Genomic DNA, 18,081 nt, shown 5'->3' on the forward strand with positions numbered 1-18,081 from the left:
GTGAGAGCGTAGAGGGAGGCTTTGGAGCATGCTGGCAGCCCCAGAGGCCTTTTGTGTCACTTGCAACTCTGTCAATTATTTCCTTCCAAATAATAACAAATGTAGATGCCAGGTGACCTTTTTGCAGCACTGATGCAGTGTGCTGCAGTTGACTCCTGCCGTAGCCCTTCTCCCTGTGCCCTCTTAGACCTGAGCCACACACGATGGCTCAGCACCGTGAAGCTGAAGTAGGCACTGCGAGCACGGAAAGTATAAAACTCTTACTGCTTCACTAAATTACCTTGGACAACAGCCCAGGCTGCTCCAACCATGCCTCTTCAGTCTGTGGAGATGGAGGCCAATAAAGGGGTCAAAAAAGAGAAGGAAAAGGGTCTTTCGTGGTCTCTGCCTAACTGCCATCTGCACCCTCACCCTGTGCCTCTTCACTCACATTGCACTGCATGGGAGGGCTCTGAAAACCTCACCTGCCTAGACTCTGGTCCTGATTTGCAGCAGCCTGGCACCAAGTGCTGTGCACAGGTTCAGCAGTTCCACAGCAACAGAACCTCAGGTTTCCAGAAATAACTGAAGACAGAAAATGCTGACCTGAACTTCGCCCCCTCTGAACAGCACAACTTTCAGTGGCAGAAGTGAAAATGAGACTCTTAAGGCAGTATCTTTGCTACAGATGCTCAGGGGAGTGATTCAGAAATCCAGCCCCTGTGTTTCATCTGGGAAGAAGACCAGAGTTCTCCATGTCCTGTTCCAGAGCTGAAGCATTGTGTGCACATGCCCCAGCCATTTCTTTAAGACTGGACATCATGCTGTTTCATCACTTGCTTGAACTCAGGGAATCTCAGACGGATTTTGTTTTCAGATATACTCAACCATCCACGTGAGGGGCAAAGTGAGGGAAATGTGTATCTTCTGTCCTCCTTTCTAACACAGGCACAATTTAGTTTCGTAGCTATGAAATCTAAAGACCTTTGTTCTTGGTGCTGTTGTCACGGAACACATTCCTAGGAAGTTTGTTCAACTAAAACCAAAGCTGAGACCTCAGGGTGATTCCTGTCTCCTAAATAATATTTTTTTTGTGAGCCAGAAAAATGAGAAGAGTGAAGATCTGCTAGAGCCAGTGGCAGCAGTATCTTTGGGTTTGTAAAAGTAACGAGGCAGGGATGCCAGGGTAGCTCTGCAAGGCAGGTTTCACAGGAAGACACTTCACACATTTATGCACAGTGTGCGTGTCCCTGGCCCGCAGCAGCAGCCAGCTAGGGAACAATGAACAACCCTGGGACGTGGTGCACACTTCACACTGCTTCAGCACTCCTAAGGCTGGTGTCACCAGCTAGCATGGGGGTTAGGTGCTGCTGCGCCTGGGGAAGGACTTCTCCGGTGTGTTTGAATCTCTAAGTGGCAGGAGCATGGCTTCAGACAGGCACAACCCAGGGCTTCTGTATTGCCTTTTGGGGAAATGTCACCACCTGGCTGCTGCTTCCAGCAGAAGGTGGCCAAAGGAATGTGCTGCAGCCGTTACAGAATCACAGAATATTGGGGTCTGGGAGGGACCTGAAAAGAGCATCTAGTCCAGCTCCCCTGCCAGAGCTGCTCCGGCCAGCACCACCTCCCCTTTCTCACCCCACACCGCATTTTCCCCTTTCCCCCCACCCCCAAATCCTAGAGCACCTTGTTTCTCTTGGAGTCTCCTCCCACCCCAGGTGTGACCACTTTGCCCTCCCTGCCCACTCCCCTTTTTAATCCACCCCAGGAAAGGCAGAAGCCCCAAGCTGTGCTCAACTGGGCAGAGGGATCCTTCTCCTGTCATCACTGGTGAGTGCCCATGGTGTGCATCAGGTGAATGGGAAGGGGAGAGAGGCCAAGAGGCTTGGTGGCCCCACTGTTAGGTAGGAAGAGAGTTGATGGTCACTCTAGCATCACCCATGAGTGCTGGCTGAGCTCCTCTATGTTTAGCTTCTTCTTTCTGCTCTCTTGATACATCTCAAAAATAAATGCAAAGACTTTACCAAGTATAGAGAAGTAAATAGGAGTGAGGAGGCCAAAAAACCCTCAGAGAAAGTCATGAAGCAGTGCAAGGATTTGAGAAGAGCTTAGAATGCTGTTCTAACCAAGCAGCCTGAGGTTTTGGGGAGGGTTGGAGGTGCTGAAGGGAACTCTTTGAAAATGTCTGTGTGGGCAAATGGCAAAGCATGGCAGATGTGCAGAAGGATGACTGAAGCCCGGAGGTAACTTGTGATATCTGCAGTGTCAGCTGCAGGAGTTCCATAATCAGCTGACACAAACAGTAAAGCCAACAGCTTCTCTCCTTTACCTGTCTCATGCTGCTCAGCCTTTCGTGCCTTCCTTTTACAGCTCCTCTGTTTCCAGTTTACCTTCCTGGCAGTCCAAACAGAAAAGGCCCTTTACAACATCTGCAGGCAGTTTTTATAGATGCTGGTGATTCTTAAACTCTGATTTCAAAGATATTTCCTACAAGTCTTCTTGCTCTACAGGACCACATGAGGTTCCCCACAAAAATCCTTGATTTGTTTCCAGAATTGGTCTCAGTTCCTGTTGTCTCGGGAATGAAGTGGGTTTGTTATAGCTCTGTCATTGGGAGCTATTAATTCAGCAAGCTCAGACAAATTCCTGGACCAGGAAAGGGTCTTTTAACCGTTTCTGCTCAAAGATTCTTTTGTGGCTTTTGCTAAATACCTCTAGATTGGGAGGGAAAAAAAAACCACAAATCCACAAACAAACCTAACATTAAGTATAATAACATAGTTTGAAGCTTGTCCATGCTATTTCCATGATGGAAACATCCAGGTTAAATAAGTGGGGAGTGAAGCAGGGAAAAGTGAGGAGAGGAAGTTGCAGTGGTTTGGGGTTCATTGGAACAAGTTTTTCTGAACTCTAAGTGGAAGAGGTAAATATGCAAATAATCAGATCTTGATCTTTGTCAATGCTGTTGCAAACTGCAGTCACATCCAGCTGGAGCCGAGACGTTGGTGTGTTACAGAACCCTTCTGAAGGTCACACCATTTTGTAATGTCTGCTGATAAAAACATTCTGGGGACCCTAAAACCATGGAGCAGGCACTTTGCTGAAGCTGGAGTACGGACAGAAGCTTCTCTGATTCGTGCTGAGTGCCATCAGCCATCCCCAGAGCAAATGCTTGTGAGTGAATAACCACTGAGGGAGTTTCTAGTAGCCAGCGCCACTGTAGGCTTGTGGTAGGTGCTCAGTGGCTAAGTGTTTCTTTACCAACAGCAGCAGGGGATGGGTCCATGATCCAATGTGTCACTCCAGGAGCATGTTACAGGATGAGGAGAGGTGGCAGGCTTTGAGTCTATACTGGAGCAGTTTCAGGCATCACTGCACTTCAAAGGCAGCGCAGTAGAAGTATTTTAAACCAAGGGCAAAAGGGAACTGTTCTCCAAACACCACGGCAGTGTGGGCTTTATCTGGTGGGGGAAGGCAAGAGCAGGTAAAGTCATACAGACACCTTTATGGTTACCCTCCTGAAGAAGATAACTTTTGTGGTACTAAACAAACATGCTTTAAACTAGCTGTGGGGTACCTGACAAGATTCCAGTCAAAATGAAACACAGGGTTTTACCAGGGCTCTACATAGCAACAAAATCCTTGCTTGTGGCTTCATGGGCAGACCTGCAGGATTTGTGCAGTGGCCTTGTAGAAGCAACATCTGCAAACACTGTCCCCTTGCAGAACTGGGGAGACCAACCTCAGGGGAGCTTGGTCCCTAGGGGCTTTGCATGTTCACAGTCCCTGTTTCTGCTGCTAGGACAATGGGGAAGCATGTTAAAACACAGCCCAGAGCAAAAGCATTGCTCCAACAGAGGGTCTTGGTGTTAAAATGTCCTGTCACTGCAATTTTGGTTGGCACTTACCAACATCTTGGAACAGTTTGTTTTTCCATGCTGTTGTACTGATTCTCAGTGGGAACAACTGGAATACAAAGACACTATGCTCTCCAAGTGAAAGGAAATCTCACAGAATGATGGGAGAAAGGATCACCTGGTTCTAGAGGGTGCCAGGGCAGTCTCCTAAAGGAATGCTGCATGGTGGTGAGGGTGAGTAAGGGCATGCATGACATGGAAAATCATTGCCTTGTCTCTGTCTTCTAGTTACAACTGTGTCTGCAGTGGCTGCAAGCTTTCTGTTGCCCAAGCACTACACAGCCTTCCTTGGGTGAAGGACCACCAGGTGATGTCAGCCCAGGCAGGTTCAGGGAAGGAGGAGAAGGTTGGTGGCACAGTGCTACCATTCCTATGCTCATTAGCTTGAAGCATGCCAGCTTTCAAGCTCCCAAGAAGAGAGTGGAGAGTGTGATATTTAAGCCTACGCATCTCTTCTCATCTGGGCTTCCTGTCACAATGCCAGTGTCTGTGTGTGCAAAGTTCTGGCAGCCTGGAATACTTTGATATATTTTTTTCCCAGGCTTCAAAAGAAAAGGTAAACAATAGGCTTGTGACTCCAGGGTGAGCATTGGTAGCCAGAGTTTCTGAGGTAGCTCATCTTTGTTATGCTTCTGGCATCACTTTAAATACTTCACTGTGTAGAAGGGATGTGTGAAAGCAAAAGAAACTAATTTAGTGGGGTTGGAGGCTGCAGGTCTGATGCTTAGAGGCAGTTTCTGGTCCATGCAGGTTTTCTGCTTTTGCTCCAGGTAAAGCAGAGGGCAGCTCTGTATCAGAAGATTAAGACATCTATTTGAATCCAAAAAGTCAAGTCTGATTTTTTTAGATCCTTGAAATATATTTGGGTTTCTCTGGCAGTACAAACAATATCTAAGTTAAAAGGAAGGTGTTCAGCTTAGTAGTGCAGCTCAGAGAAAAAAGCCTCTGTTAACAGAAAATCTTCCTCTTGCCTTTTCCCTTCCCCTATTCTCCATGAGCACGGTTTCCACAAAAACATACACCCCTTCTAGGAATGGTTCTTCAGGATTACAGGAGCCACAATCAAAGAGCAACAGCAGTGGCTTCAGGACCTGCATACCAGTAAAGTTTCAATCCATTTAAACTGGAAATGCTTCAGCCGTGGCGCAGCTGATGCCAAGCACTGCTACACCCTGACCTCACTTGGTTGTCTGAGCTGCATCGTGGGTTTCATGGGGCCTTTTGCCCCATGTTCTTAGAAGGGGATACACATGACTTAGAAAGGTAAAGGCTACAAATGCAGAAGATCTGGACACCCATGATCACCAGAGAGGCTGAATTTTTGGTGCATTTTACAATATTTTCACATCTCACATAATTTTCTAAGGTGGAAGACAGGGCCCAAGAAATAATTTGTGGCATCAAGGATCTAAAGCCTCTCTGGCTGGATGAAACCCTTTCCTTCAGGGCGCTGAGTTCTTTAATTCCCTTGACTTTTATAGCCAGGGAACTCTTGCATTTCACTTGAGATGACTGCATAATACATTCCATCACAGTCATATTTCCATGCTTGTTTCGTTTAGTGCCAAGCAGAGACAAATGCTGGCACTCAGCTTACTGTGTTTATTTTCCTGAGTGTTTATGCAGAACCTCCCCCTCACCGCAGATATTCAGGCAAGGCAGTGGTGAGCTGGTGCTAATGCCAATGTCCTCGGTCCTGCCATTAGCTGTGCATTTACAGATGTGTTTGCATGCACAAAAATAGTCTCAAATGCAGTCAAAATGCCTCAGACTGACTGCATCAGCTTTGAAAGTCCAGGGGGAATTTGACAGGGAGTAGAAGAAATTGCACGATTCCCAGAGTGCTGCTGCTGCATCTGATCTGCTACACGAGGTGTGGGGATGCAGCAGGTATGAGCCTGCCTAAACTGGGTCATCAGCCAGTGGGGCCAGGAGGGTGTCTGCAGCAGCTTCTGTCTGTGCAGGCTGCTGAGGACAGTGGATCACTGCTGCTCAGAACCTCATGCTCACAGGATTTCACGTGCCAGTTTGAAGGGCAGAATGAGTCTCCTGAGGTTCTGGGGTTTGAAATATTTGTGGAGAAGTGTAGGCACTTTGCAGATTTAGCTCAACCCTGCAAAGTTCCCAGGGCTTCTCCTGCACTTGCTGTCACTGAGTAAGACCCAGGAGCAGCTGAGAAGGTACTGCTCAGGCTGCTGCTGGAGGTGGGGAGCCCAGAGTGCACCTGTTATGAAGCAATCCCACGGGCAGATGTAGTGGGGTTGTCAGCCTCTCTCCTCAGCTGAACATAACACTGAGCCGGGCAGTCACTGGCCTGAGGTTTCCTCCGCCTTCTGGGGAGACTCTCTTGTCTTCAAAGGACTTTCGGTCTTAGTAACCACTCTTAAGTGATTACTCAGAGTAAGGACTCTTACCAACCACTTCTTTCCTTTTTCTTTCTTTCTTTTTTTTTTTTTTTGGTCTGGTCCCACTGTTACTGCAACAGAGTTTAATCTGCAGCTAAAGCCTCTTCTGCTTCTCTCTCCTTGTGACTGAAGCATCAAAGAGCACTCTGCACCGGGGCGAAAGTATCAGGTAGAGCTATATGATTTGTCCTCCCCATTGAGTGACCTCTTTAGAGGGCATTCTGGTTTTCATTCTCCATATGTATGTTAGTTTGACAGCCTGCAGCACAGCTGCAGATATAGATAAACATTTTCCCTCTATTTCAAAGACAATTTCATTTCCCCCTCTTTTTCTAGACAGATTTGTTATGGGTTCTGATGTTCGTAAGCAGTGATGGCAGACAGAGACTTGTACCTGAACAACCCACTGTGGAGTTCACTTCATCCTGTAGGTGTTCCTTATTTCAACTCATTTTGCTTCCCTTTCTCCAGCAGCTTTCAGAGGTTTAGGGCAATATTAAAGGAAGAGGTGTTCATGCTGAATGACACCCTTGTGTGTGGTCACTGGTGGCTCCTCTCCCCCTGGGGGCTCAGAGTCAGGCTGAGGAGCCACAGTGTAAAGCTAACGTGGGGCAGGGGCACCAGTGCACCAGACCCCATGGGAATGCTGCAGTGTCTGCAGGCCACCAAACAGCTCCAAGGTGCTCTGCTCTTGTTCCAGGGGAAAATAGACCACCAGGCCTGTTTGGCTGGCTTTGGAGGTAAGCCAAGGATTTATCCCATGGGAATTAAATTATACACATCAAGTATGTGGCATCAAGTAATGTAATTAGCTCAATTTAGATGGACTGTTGATGTGACACTGGTGCTTATTACTAATGAAAACCCTGCTAATGAATGATTAATGATGGCAGTATCTGGCTGCCCTGCTTATGAATGCTTTATTGTGGAAAAGTGGAAAGTTCATGCAAGCTGCTGGGGTTTCTGTTGCTTGCTTCACTTTGGGCTTTTTTCATTGGGTATTCTGGACTGGGTTTGTGAACAAAAAGGAAGACTCTCATCTGAGTTTTGAAGGAAGCTGAGAGCCATGAGTAATGGGCATGTCTACAACACCTTCACTGCTTTTTGGCTGCACCACACTGGGCAGACAAAACAGCTCCAGCTTGTCTCAGGAGGATGCTAGCAGCAGCATCAAACCCGATCCATAGCAGCCTTGTGTCTGCTGCTCACCAGAGACCAGGCAGACCTAGAGAGATGGATATGGGGAGTGCTCGGTGTTTCACACCTCTCTCACGACTTGCTGGTACATCCTGGGGTAGCCACTGCTTGGTGAAACAAATCAGGGGACTCCTGGTGCATCAGGACTGTGTGGACAACAAACTTTGTACTGGAAACACCAGCTGGAGCCTCACCAACTATTTTACAACCTGTTTGGAATCTGAGCAGCAGGGTGCAGAGATGTAGTGTCTTGTGACAAGCTGGCTCAGCTTCTGCTTTTGAAGCAATTCAGCTGAGGAGATTTTGCAAGCCCAGAAGCCCTCTTGGTATGCCTTTTCTAACCAAAGCTTTTCTAATAGCAACATTTTCCCATGCAAAAAGGGACAGCTCTTGAAAAACGTCTGCCTTGCAGCAGAGGAAGGTTTCAAATTCAAATAGAGTTTGGGTTTTCAAAGTTACTTTGATCCAGAGCCTGGGTCAGTGAACAAGCATCCACAGAGACTCCCTGGGTGACCACAGTGCAACCTTCAGCAGCCATTTTGCATTTTCAAGCCAGGCTTAAAGTCTGTCCTGGATATTCCAGTTCCATTCTTCTCAGTACTTCCAAGGATCTTAAGCCTAAGTTTCCTGTGAGTGGGGCACATGCAGGATTTCAGATGGCTGGATGTTGCACAAATACTGTCTGAAAAAGAAGGGTTGTCTCCAGCAGCTACTTAATGGAAAATTTCCCTGTGATGGGGATCTGAGGCACAAAATGGGGAGCTGAGCAAGATGATTTGCAGAAGCTTTTGTTTTACATAGCCTTACATCTTTGGTTACATTTCCAGCTGAAAAGCAAACAACCCTGGTGTGAAGGCAAAACTGACTCCTGCGTTTCGATTTGTGCATTGTTTCTTCCCCCGAGATTTACCAAGATGAACAAAGCACACTTCTTTGGGGGTAAATCACTGGTTTACAGCCACATTTTCTTCTGAATTTCTAAGCATAGCCCTGAGTTGTGTGGGTGGGACTTTAGCTCTGCTGCAACCTCTCCATCCAAAAGGACAACCTGGTCAGGATGTTTGGTGACCTTGACCTTCACCTCTGAACTTTATTAGTCTGCAGAACCAAACCCCAAATAACTGTGCTCAGCTTTGCCTGACCTCTTCAGCACAGTCCCTTTTGCATGGCTTTTCCTTCTCTGCTAACCCAGCCTGGTCAGGTAAGCGGCGGGGATCCGTGCGCCCCTCCTGTGCTGAGCTGCGCTGAAATGCTTTGACAAAGGGGCCAGGTTTCTGAGCACCGTCGGCCAAAACATCACAGGCTTTGTGGTTAACGAACAGACACAGCTCCTTTGGTAGAGGTGATCTGCTTATGAGCAAAGCAACAACTCGCAGAGAGATCATTCTCTGCCAAAATTGAGCCAGCAGTGCAGCTGTGGGGCACTGCCCAGCACAGCTCACCTGTGTGCCCAGCACAGCTCACCTGTGTGCCCAGCACAGCTCACCTGTGTGCCCAGCACAGCTCACCTGTGTGCCCAGCACAGCTCACCTGTGTGCCCAGCACAGCTCACCTGTGTGCCCAGCACAGCTCTGTGACGCTGCACAGGAAACCAATGACTTCGGGAGCAAGCTGGAGGGGTAAGCTGGAAGATGTCAGTGTGTGCTCGCCTGGGGTCTCTCTTAAATTATTGTATCTTGGGAGGGACTGCAAGTGATTCCAGTTCAAAAGGCAGCTACAGAGGGTAGAATAAGTCTCCTGGAAGCCAGACTTCCATTTTTCCCAAGGTGCTGTACATCGGGCAGAGAATTACAGGCCAGACTGCTGCTGATAAAAATGGGACTCTTCCCCTGCCTGTTTGCTGTTGCTTGCTATGGTTGCCCCCAGGAGACTATTCCTGTGTGAACGTGCAATGAAAAGTCCCAAACCTTCCATCACATATGGGATATGGAGTCTGAAACCCAGCAAGGCTCTGCACAAACCATAGTCCCGTATCCACCCCACAGCAGCTCAGCTCTCCAGATCAATGCTGCAATTCTCTCAAACTCGAAAAGTACACTAAAAAAAATTATTTTTGCCAAACAGAGGAAGAGGAACCAGAAAAGCCCTTTCCAGTGTGAACAGACACGTCTGTGCCAGGAAGACAACTGACAGCAGAGCTGTCAAATGTCACTGTCAGCCCTGGGGTACGTCCCGCAGCATGGGAGGCATTATTAAGGTGTTGTATTTCCTTCTAAAAGCTCCTAACAATCTCCTCTCTTCGCGTGGCTGCCTTGCTGAGGCAGGGCTGGGAGCAGATTTTTTAGTGGGCCCTTGCTTGGGCTGTGGCAAGGTCTGGCACATGAAGGTTGTGTGTCTCCAACCTTGCTTTTGCTTTTCTTCCAGACTTGTTGCCTTCCCAGTCTCAGCTGTTGTTTGTTCAAGTTCTGCTCTCCAGAGGCCAACCGTGTCCAGCCCACTGACACGGGGCAGCTTTGGAGAACGTGCACAGCCCTTCTGTGGCACATCAGCCCCGCTGCACCTGCACATTCTCGGTGTGAAGTGGGTTGCTGTGGGCAAACCCAAGGCCTGTGCTGGTGCTTCTGGTTGCTCACACACACCAGAGGCAGTAGAGCTTGACACAAGTGCCTGCCTGTGCCTTCAGCCTGCAGCTACGTCTGCTCCAAGCTTTCACCAGCCTGGTAGTGCAGTCTTTCACATTCAGCCTTCCCTCTCCAGCATGCAGACACTGTTACAAAATGAGGAGAGGGATGAAATGCTAGGACCATCTTCTGCACGTCTGATACAAATCAAGAGGCAACATTTTCACTCCTATGAGCAGTTAAACTAATGTCAATGTGATAGTTTGTAGAGGCACAGTGGATAAATAGCACCAAAAATGGAGACTGGAGGAGTTTGTCATATTCATCATGAATGAGTGTGACTGGCTGCAAAGCTGGGGAGAGAAGCCAGTGGAACTGATAAACACCACAGAGGGCAGTAACAGGGAAATCCTGGACCCACTGACATTAGTGGGAAACCTGAGGTAGAGGACAAGTGTCAGAAATGCAGTGAGTAGCCACAGGAACCCTCAGGCATATGCTCCTGCTTAAGCAGTTTAGAAATGTTACTTCCTACATAAAATCTAACATGAAGAATATTTGTGTTAGTTTAGCATTCCAATAATTTGCAGAGCTCTTAATTTCAGCAGAGCTCCTCTTGTGCAGTGAGATTTCTTACTTGTGGTAGAAGAATAAAATTAGTTTCCAGTGAAGAACATAATTGTGCTCTGTGTGAAGCTCTGCAAGTGAATTGGGAGTGTGTGATAGTTTTTCTAATTAAAGCCAGGCTTTTGCCCAGTAACCTCTGAGTAAGGATTTCCTCACTTGGGTCTGACAGATTTTGTGTGTGTGATAATTTTTTTGTGGCAAGTAAATCAGACCCAGTCTTATGAAGACTGCACGATGGGAAAAGAGGACCAGACAAAGAGAACTTTTTCTTTACAATATCTGGAATCCTCTCATGAAACTTGGTAGCTGGGGAGCATTCTGAAATAACCTCTGAGTGCCTGTGCCCAGCCTGAGCTGGGATGAAGGGTAAGAGCTGCTCCCAGACTTTCTAGCTCTAGCCCTTGTCTTCAGCTGGGGCTTCTGCAGAAAAGCCCTGGAGGGGTAGGTTTAGAAAAACCATCTGATACTCATATGCTGGAGCCTACAGGAAAGAGAGTGAAGTAGAAAGACTGCTGTGCTTGTTGTAAATATCTGAAAAGGATTTTCACTTCTCCTTTCAGTAACCAGCCAGAAAATATTTACAATGATTTTGAGTTCCCTGTAGTCTAAACAAATGTACTCATTTAAAAACAACAGAGCAATAAAAACAAACACAGCCAGCTATGCAAACCGAATGCAAAACCTGCCACTCGCTGGTGGAAATGGTTTGGATTTGACTGCAGCTAAGTCGCTGGGGGTATTGTTTCCCCTCAGTGTGGCTGGTGTGGTTTTACATAAAGGGTTTAGTAAAATAGGTGGCATTAGTGAAATGCAAAAAAAAAAAAGTGCCAGGGATGTTATTTTCACCTAACAACAGTGAGAGGAAAAAGCCTCTCAGGAATAGGTGCTGGATTTTTTTTTAGGTCAGATGCACGCTGGAACCTCTCTTGTGAGGCAGTTTGAGCTACACTGATAAATCGCTCACAGAGATGAGTAGCATAAACTGCATTCTGATATTCTACCTTTCTAGGGTGCATGCATGGCCCTCGCTGAGCCTCAGCTCTCCATGACCAGACTGGGAGTGTCCAGTGGTCTTGATTCTGTGAAGTGATGGTTTTATTAGCAGCATTTAAGGATTTTGTGCTGCTGCTGTTTCATTGTGGTGGTGCGTTCAGAGCCCCCCTTGCTTGGGGTGGCATTCCCTGGGATTTCCTGTCAGCAGCAGCAGACTGTCTCATACCGTATGACCAGGCAGACCTGCAAGGACAGTGACTAATTACCTTCAATTATCATGCTTCCAGGCACCCTTTCAGGTAATCTGATTGAAATCTCCTATCTCTCAGTGGCTCAGGAGTCATCAGTTCACAGGACCACCTCAGAAAAGCACTGAGGTTTCGGTATCCATTATTGCTGTGGCTGTTAAGGCATTTAATTACTGTAACACAGAGGCACTAAATTGCATGTGTCAGATGCCAATAAAACTTAAGCCTTCAGTATTGCCTTTAGAAATTTTAGATTCAGCCATCACTTCAGTTTGGCAGTTCCTGTTCCCTTATCTCACTGGATTGAGAAAGAACCAGGAATGGGTGAATAAAGTCACAAGCAGGAGCCATGTCTGACCCAAGCATCTCACTCCTGTTCCTTCTCTTTAGCTCCAGAGCAGCACTAAGCACTGTGGGAGGGTGGGAGGCAGCAGGGGCTCAGCACCAGGACACGTCCTGGGAATCCCACCCCAGGACCACTGACTATGCAGCTCTGGCCAGCAGCAAGGTCAAAGATCCTGGCGACTCAGGCTGTCAGCACTCTTTGAGTTAAATTCAGCCCTCTGGCAATTACCTGTGCCTTGTGGGAAAGCCGCAGATGTATCCCTGGAAGCCAGAGGGCTGAGACTAGAAACGACAAAATTATTTCTTGAGGCTGGAAAATAAAAGCCTGAAGCCATTGTGGATATCTGCAGAGATATCTCATGGCTCAGAGCAAAGACTCTGTCAGTGATCATCACTGGGCTACCTTTGGGCATGGCCAGAAAAAAAATTCACTATAAAGAAGAATGAATGAGATTAACTTTCTCATTTGGGGAACTTAATGAAGAAACAAGTCAGCAAATACTTGTAAGCACTCCTAGTTTGCAGGTGAGATAGCTCAAACCCAGCTGTTGGATGAGAAAAAGCTCAGCTATGAGATTGCTCCACTCAGATTACAGTGTGAAAAATAAAGAGGCAGTCTGCGTGACTGACTGAACCCTTTCAGCAATGCTAAACAGCCCCAGAAAGTGAACCCGATTTCACCTGGCTCTATGACTTGTGTTATTTTTCAAGCACCTCTTTTTTCTCACAGAGAACATGTTTTCGAGAGTTTGTTCATCAAACTGCAATTAAATTGTACAGCAGCAATGTATAGGAGCGCTTAAAATCAAGCCAAGCTGTTTCAAGCCTGCTTTGGTTCCCCAGTTGAACAGCTTGCTGCAAACTACTGACAATGCCATAAGCGTTTTTGGAACTTGGGATAATCTGAAGGACTGGATTTTGGCTTGTGCAGGCACAAAGAACATAGTTACCCAAAGGCAGAAGAGTGGCTGCTCTGATGAAGGAGGTCACTGCAGCCTGAGGCAAGGGAGCATCAAAGCCTGGGCAGGCTATGGAGTACCCCAGAGCTGCCCCAGACTTCAGAAGGGCTGCTCTCAGCCAAGGGTGAAGCCAACACTCAGATTTTTCCTGGGCTTGTTCTTTACCCTGCACAGACTTTTTCTGGGCATGATTCCAGAGATATGGCAATTTATTTTAAGCCCTAACCAATACTTGATGTTACTGCATGCTGGTGTAATGGCACAGGTTCACTCTATAGACTAACCTACAACCTGAATTCGGCTGCAGTTTTCGCCTGGAGCTGACATTTCCCTCGCTTGCTCTGTGTCTGCAATGCAAAGTACAGCCCAAGGGAAGGCAGTTGAGGAGTTCTGTGTTAATAAATGCTCTATATTGTATTTTCTGTGTGCAGGCCACAGTCCTGGTGCCCACTTGCAGGCCTGAGGGGAAGGCAACGGTTTCCTGCGTGGGGACCCCAGCCCCTGCCCGCAGCAGGTACACAAAGCCCCCTTCACCCGGCGGTGAGATGAAAGATGCCCTCTGACGGTGACCAGATCTGTCCCTCAGGACTGCTTCCCTTCCAGCATGGCATTTGTTTACACTCAGCGAAAGCTTTTAGCCTTCTGGGGCCCATAGGAGGATTCGGGGGAGTAGCTCTGCTGTTGATTGCCATATTCCCTAGCCGGAGCTGTCAGTTTCTGCTTCTCTTTCTTCTTCTGTTCATTAAACTTTTTGTGTATTTTCTCTGCCCTTCCCAGGTGCTGACATCTGCCATTTGCATATCACTACAGTGCTGCCAGGGGCTATGAGCACACACAGAGCCTGCAGCTTCTCACCCACTGGGAACTGGGGGGGACCAGAAGCAACATCTCATTGCCTGAATAGTATTCATAGCACCTTGTGCATAGGAAAACTTCAGGAACAAACGAGAGCTGTTAGCTGGGGCTGGATGTGCACACATTGCTGTGCTCGTCACCTGCCTCTGAGCATTCTCTCTGCAGATAACAGCAAGATTTCTGGGTATCTGTCACAGTACAGCCAGCTGAGAGCATCTCGCAGCTGGAATTATTTGTCCCACCCTTTAATTTCCATCTGGAACTGAACTTTCAGTGTGGCTGCGCTTCAGATTCACCACTGAAGAATCCTCATGGGGTGGTGACTTCACTCTGCCTGCCCAAGAAGCTCTCACAGGCTTTTTCTGCTTCTCTGCTGTGCCAATGCACAGGGAAGAGAGGGAAGAGCTGCTCTCCCCTTTCCTTAGGAAAGAAGACCTTCATAATCTACAGCACACTCTGCTGTGCAGCACCAAGGCTCAAACCCACAGAATGAAAGCTTCAGTCGTGGTCAGATGACGTGTCCCAGATGCTGCTGATTCATGTTTGGCAGTTCCTATCCCAGATTGCTCTGTCCAGCCATTTCCTCCCGTAGTTCACTCACGAACCCGAAGTAAAGTCCACCTACAGCTAGTTACACCAGCAGAACTGAAGAGACAATAGCCTCAGGGAGAAGGGTAGGAGTAAGCAGCTGGGCAGCAGTGGCAGTTGACTTAATTTGCCTACCACGTCTGTCTTTGGCTTGTTGCAACAATTTGCTGGAGAGCCTTAACAACACTGAAGTAATTTCACATAGATCTACCTAGCTAAAAGTTAGGAGCTTGTCCTGCCTTATGAACTAAAGCCCCTTTGGTGCTTAGCAAAGAGACAAGAACCTCCAGAAGGAAGTTAAGCTGGTTTAGGTTGCTTTCAGAGCAACTCATTGGACCCTGACTCCCTAGGTGGTGGTGACAGCACAGATTAGGGCAACCAGGCCTTAGTCTGAGACATCCAGAGGTCAAAAAAAGCTTTCAAGCCATTACCTTGTCCAGATTTTAGCAGCACCAGTGAGTACCCTGCAAGAGATTAATCTGGGATGTATCTTCCTTCTCAATAAGAGTTTTAGATCCCCTTTATCCCTTTCACCCTGCAGCTGGACAGAAGAAGCCCTTCTGTCCATCACGCTTCCTGCCATGTTTGCCATTTCCATTACAGCCACAGGCAGCTAGACTAAACTGTCTTTACAACCCCAGATGCTTAAAATCTGGAGAAATCAATTGTAATTTAAATATGGCCAAATTGGCTTTGAACGAGTTAGCTCAGAGGACATCAGCAAGCAGCTCCGGCAGCAGGGAGCTCAGCTCAGGCTACAAAACCTGCCCTTCTACTGCAGGGCTGCACCAGTAGCAGCAACCAGTAGCACCTCAAAGCCTGTCTCACACAAGTTACCTGTGTAAGAATGAGCCATGCATGACCTCACTCCCTGTCAGCCCCCAGTGAGACTCCAGAGAGGCTTTGGCAAGGACCCTGCCCCAGAAGGGCTGTAATTTATTGCAAGCCCCATGGTAATCCCAGCTCGATTTGTGGCCAGCACCTGGCTTTTATGTGTGATGAATTAGAAAGTGGGATGGTTCCTCCTCACAGCACAGGTTTCACTTTACTCTTCTTTGTGAGAAATTTCTCCTTTTCAACCTGCAGACCTGGAAAGCATTTCAAAGCCTACCCTGTTCATGTGATAGTCTGGTAACTCCTCCAGAGCTGATGAACTGAAAAAGTGATGCTGTTCCGTTCTTGAAGCATATCTCAGAGCCACTCAGGTTGTTTCCATTTTGTACCACTTCTGGAATTTCAGAGCTAGCAAACCACTGTGACTGTATCCCTAGTAATTCACTAGGACCAGCCGAACATCTTCTATGTATGCATGAAAACTGCAAGGGGAAAATTCTTATGCCCTACAGGAATCTGCACAAAACACAAGTAGCTGCTCCTTTGGTTTTCTTCCAGTGAACGAGTCACTTGAAAATAAGTTCTGTAACTACTTTTTAATTGCCAACTGCTCTGTGCATGCCAGGCTCTATACCCTCCTGCTGTCCTCTGGGCAGCCCAGTGAAATCTTTGCTAGACAGCATGCACAGCCCAGCCCAGCTGCTCTGAGATTTGGTTTCATCAGCCACTTCCTGTGGCTCAGTGCTGTCGATGAGACCCTCAGTTCTTCTCTTCCCCTCCCTTCAGCTCACTTCCCCCTCATTTATTCTCAGCAGAGTCATATCCTGCATGGTACATCAGCTCCAGTGTCCTTTCCAAGCATTTTCAACAGAGCCAGTGCTGCTGGAGCACACAGGGGTGAGGGGATCCAGTTTCACAAAAGCGCACACAGAACTGATGGGAAAGAGGGGAAAGGCAGGCAACAGCCGCAGGGCCAGCAGGTAGCAGGGCTGCATCTGTAGTGTGCGCACCAGCAAGTGATTTACGCTGGCCAAAGGCGCAGGGAGAGCACTGACAGGGAAGGGAGGGGACTGCCAACACTTTGAAGTATGGGCACGCTTTCCGTGGAGAACCTGGCACTGCCAAGTGAACAGCTGCAGTCAATGGCCCTAAGGGTCTCTTCCAACCAAACCGACTCCATGACTGTGTGAAAATTCAGAACTAAGGGCAGGTGCTGAAATTGGCCATGCTCTGCTCTGAGGTGCTCTGCAAAAGCATTTGTGCTGGTTTCACAGGTCAGCTTGTGCATCCTGCAGGAAGCTGTGTGCAGAAATTTGCTGCCACGGGCACCAGTGGCTCCTCAGTGCTGTGCCAAGAGCAGTAACACTGCTGATGTAACAGCAGCTTAGTGCTGCCCAGGAATGTTCTCCTTTCACTACATTGCTTCAAATGTCACCTTTTAGACTGGATTAAAGTCCTGAAAGAATGTTTAGCTTTGGTTAGCAGTTGTTCATTTGTCCTTTTGCTGTTAGTATTTTTAAGTGCATGAAATAGGGTTTAATTTTATAACCTGTATTAACACATAAATTATTTTTTTCATAGCTGTGGCTTCTAAGTATTTCTTGGATAAAGATTTGAATTTGGCACACAAGTGGTTCCATGGTCTGAAAAGTTACAACATTTCAACAGCCTGGAGAAAGTCCATTTTCTTTTGTCCAGATGATCATGGGTCAGTCTCTGCAGCAAGCACAAAGTGGTTGTCTTCCTGACTGCCCCTCTGTTTTCTCCTGCCTGTGAGCACGCTGGGAGTAACCTGAGCTGAGCTCAGGCTCTGAGGCTACAACTATTCCAGTCAATTAAAATGTGGTGAGGAACATCCCCAGGTACTGGGCTGCAGCTGCCCCTACCAACTCTTCTGAAAGGTCCAAAAGATGGTTTGGGTCAGGCCAAGCAACACTCTCCTGGACACCACCCAGGCACAGTCTGAGCATGGTCAAGAGTCTGATGATGTGAACCTAAGTGCCCATTGCACTCACTCCCAGAGCTATTCTGAGTACATCTAATTTATTACTTCAGACACTATTTGAGTGGTATTAGGGGACCTCTACCTCTTTGATATTTGAAGTACCTATAAATTACTCCTCTCATTTCAAAAGCACTGTTAATGGACCCCACAGGAACTCTGATGTACCAAGACACTTAACCAAGCAAGTAGTTCAGTGACAGCAATGTAACTCACAGGCTTGCAGTCAGCTCCATCCTTGTCACATCTCTGTGTAGGAGCCTAAAGAATGAGCTTTGAGCTATCTGAATCTGGATCTTCACAGATGGTCTCTTGTGACATCTCGTAGAAGTGCTGGCAGAAACACAGAGGAATTCCCAGGTAGATAATGAGCTTTGATGATCATTTAATCCCACAGAACTGGACATGGCGGCACCCCCAGCAGCCTCAGGAGTCTTGCACTCACTGCAGTTACACAGCTCTGACCGAGAAACAGGCAGCTTCTGCTAGGGTGGATTAGAAGAGCAGTTGAGACAGGTGACAGGAGATTACAAAAGAGGCACCATTTTTTCCACCATTTATCAAGAATGAC

At 47.5% G+C, this 18,081-nt stretch overlaps 1 long non-coding RNA gene across 2 annotated transcripts; it reads left to right on the plus strand.

Moving 5' to 3' along the window:
- Window positions 1–1,769: 1,769 nt before the first annotated feature.
- Window positions 1,770–10,112, plus strand: LOC135189879 (uncharacterized). 2 transcript variants are annotated; one of them, XR_010308346.1, is made up of 5 exons: window positions 1,774–1,809; window positions 3,937–4,070; window positions 6,382–6,470; window positions 6,638–6,728; window positions 9,863–10,112. It is a non-coding gene; the product is annotated as an uncharacterized LOC135189879 (long non-coding RNA). The 2 variants fall into 2 exon arrangements; XR_010308345.1 differs by lacking the exon at window positions 3,937–4,070 and having other exon boundaries at window positions 1,770–1,809.
- The last annotated feature ends 7,969 nt before the right edge of the window (window positions 10,113–18,081 follow it).

The sequence above is a fragment of the Pogoniulus pusillus genome, chromosome 34 (assembly GCF_015220805.1).
Source record: "Pogoniulus pusillus isolate bPogPus1 chromosome 34, bPogPus1.pri, whole genome shotgun sequence".
Classification (NCBI taxonomy): Eukaryota; Metazoa; Chordata; class Aves; order Piciformes; family Lybiidae; genus Pogoniulus; species Pogoniulus pusillus.